Source organism: Lutra lutra, chromosome 14 (genome assembly GCF_902655055.1).
Source record: "Lutra lutra chromosome 14, mLutLut1.2, whole genome shotgun sequence".
NCBI lineage: Eukaryota > Metazoa > Chordata > Mammalia > Carnivora > Mustelidae > Lutra > Lutra lutra.
This window is the reverse complement of record NC_062291.1, coordinates 39,415,581-39,418,842: the sequence shown is the minus strand read 5'-3', so window position 1 is coordinate 39,418,842 and position 3,262 is coordinate 39,415,581.

Genomic DNA, 3,262 nt, shown 5'->3' with positions numbered 1-3,262 from the left:
GCTATGTCGAAGAGCTGTTCCAATCAGCCATGGAGAAGCAGGACCAGGAGACCAGCCTATAAGGATATGGCTTGGATGGGGCAAGAGGGGAAGGAGTCTGAGGCAACAGTAAGAAAGATTAGGGGAGTGTGGTAGATTCACACTGGGGAGGCTTGTGCTGCCAGGATAAACCTTTTGTACTTAATTTAGCAATGGTTGTGTTTCCATTTGTTTAGAAACTTCACATAGTATAAGTTCATAAAAAAGAATTGGTGCAGGGGGTCTAGGGTGGCTCAGTCAGTTAAGCATCTGCCTTTAGCACAGGTCATGATCCCAGGGTCCTGGGATGGAGTCCCCCATCAGGATCCCTGCTCAGCGGGAAGCCTGCTTCTCCCTCTCCCTCTGTCTGCTGCTCCCCCTGCTTGTGCTCTCTCTGTCAAATAAATTAAAAAAAATTTTAAATCATTTTTTAAAAGAAGGGCTGGAAGATAAAGTCAGGGAAATTCTCCATATGGTAAACCAAAGAATAGGTACAAAAATAGTTGAATTAGAAATACAGTGATTAATCTATGGGCCCCAACATTTGAATAACAGGAGTTCAAAAAAGAGAAAAGAGAAGGGAGGGAATCCTCCACAGAGATGTCGTCTGGTAAGGAAGGACAGGCATTCCGGGCAGAGGAAACAGCATGTGTCTGCCTAAGAGAGCATGAGCTATTTAGGGAACAACAAGCAGTTCTGTGTGACAGAAGGACAGGATTCCTGAGAGGAAGGGCAGGGAGATGAGATCTCAGAGGTACCCCCAGAAAGGCCTTGTATACCACACAAAGGTGTATGATCTTTAACCAGCAGGCTTTTGAGGAATTTTTAAGCAAAAAGATGATCAGGTTTGCAGTAAGAAAAGTTTGGTCTATAGTCCAAAATATGGAAAATACTCTGTTCTGGTCAATTGACATGTAACAAATCACCCCTAACTTAGTAGCTTAAAACAGCAATAGTCTTCTTTTTGCTTATGAATCTACCATTTAGAAAGGTTTCCGTGGGGACAGCTGTCTCTGCTCCACGTAGCACCAGCTGGGGAGGCTCAAACTCTGGAACTGACTCAATGGATTGCAGGCTGGAATCACAAAATGGCTGCCGCAGCTCCTAACTCACACCCCTTTGGGAAAAGTTACAGAATGGTCTTCCCTAGGTTCCCATCAAATGTCTCATTGAGTGTCGGGGTATCTGATTTACCTGATTGGGTCACACAGGTACATCCGTGAGCCAATCACTGTGGCCCAGGCAATGCAGTTCACTGATTGGCCCAGCTTTGGTCACATGATCTCCCAACCAACTTGAGCTAGGGAGGAGCCCCGCCCTAGCATAGACTGAAAGTGGCAAAGGGGAACCTCTCCAAATGATAAGCTGTGGAGAAAGAGGGATGGAAGCTGGAAAGGCAAATATCAGGTAGAAGAGGGATGGAAGCTGGAAAGGCAAACATCAGGTATGCATGCTTCCCCCCCCCACCCCCCCACCCCTGCTCCTGGTTCCTCCCCTCCCCCTCTGCCTGTTCTTCCACGGAAAGAAGCTCACTGTTCCCATGTCTTGCTGGGTGGAAGGAATGCTAATTCCCCTAACTGGAGAGCTCTGTACTCAGAAGGGCCATTTACACTCTGCTCAATACGACTGATGAAGCATAAACTAATTAATTCTTAGAGTGAGAGCATCCCTATCAGGTTTTTCCCAAATAGTAATGAATCATTATCAGCCAAAACCTTAACATCTGCTTACTCAATCAACCTACTGCTAGTCACATGCTATTAATGTCATTTGCCGTGTTCTGCATCCCCAGACCCCAGAGTCTCATTAGGCTGTGTAGCCAAAGGACCTCAGGCCGGCAAGGGGGTGAGGATTTTACTCTGGGCACTGGGGTACCGCTTGTTGGGGGGATGGCTGAGGATCCAGTGAAAGAATGACCTATTCCCAACTCTTAGAAAATCTCAGAACCACAGGGACCTTTGAGCCAAATGATCCTTCAGTCTTTTCTTACACACCTCTGATGGCAGTGAGCTCATAACCTCCCAAGGCAGCATATTACATTGTTCTGCTCATCTGACTTGCATTTCGTAGTCTGTGCCCAATTAGTTATAGATTAGTTACTTAAATCCAAATTTGAGGCAGCTTGAATGAAGATGTCAAATGCTGAAAGAGAACATGATCAGCAAAGGGACAAAAAGGCAGGAAAAAAAACAAAGCAAGGGCTAAGATGAGCATGCAGAAATGCGAACCATCCCATTTTACAGAGCCACAAATTTGACATTAGACTTCCTCGTGGCCAAAAGGAAGAGGGGACTATGATTGTTATAAATTCACATCAGTAAGAAATAGATAAATGACAGAAAGATGCAGACCTCAAAAAAAAAAAAAAGTTAAAAGAACTTGTTGCAGAAGTTTATTTTTCCTGAAAGCCTTCGCTCATATTTAACCAAAATCTAATTTCCCTTCAATTTCTACACACCAGTTCAACTCAGAGACACTTAAGAAATCCCAAGGACCGGGACACCTGGATGGCTCAGTTGGTTAAGCCGCTGCCTTCAGCTCAGGTCAGGATGCCAGGGTGTTGGGATCGAGTCCGGCATCATTCTCCTTGCTTGGCAGGGAGCCTGCTTCTCTTGATGCCTCTGCCTGCCTCTCTGCCTGCTTGTTTGTACTCTCTCTCTCTCTGGCAAATAAATAAAATCTTTAAAAAAAAAAGAAAAGAAAAGAAAAGAAATCCCAAGGACCGCCTCATTCCAGAAACTTCCAGTGTGTGCTGGTGATGGACAAGACATTGGACTACGTGTTCTATAAAGTTCATCTTCCCCACCTTACTCATGTAACCTTAAGCACAGCGTGAGCCTCTGTCTCCTCATCACAAAAGAAACAAATAACCCTGGAATATCTACTTTACAGGACAGGGAGATGTAAATGATGCAGAGCCCGCCTTCATCCCCCACGCCCCACCGCCCCCAGTGGATTTAGTGCCACTCTACCCTTCCAACTGTATTGTTAACTACCCCCTTTCACAAACGCTCTGCTCAAGGTCAAATTGCCTGGTGTATCCCCAGTTTCCAGCTTCTCAGTCTTACTTTGCTCAAGCTGGGCAGTCCATCTGGAATGGCTTTCTCCCTACTCTTACAGCCACCTCGATCTCTAAATCCTGCCCACCCTTTACATCCCAGCTCAGGTGCCAGCTCCTATAGGAAGTCGGCCATGAGTCTTGCAGCTGCGCATTATATTTACCTTCCCCAAACCTGCTAGCTTG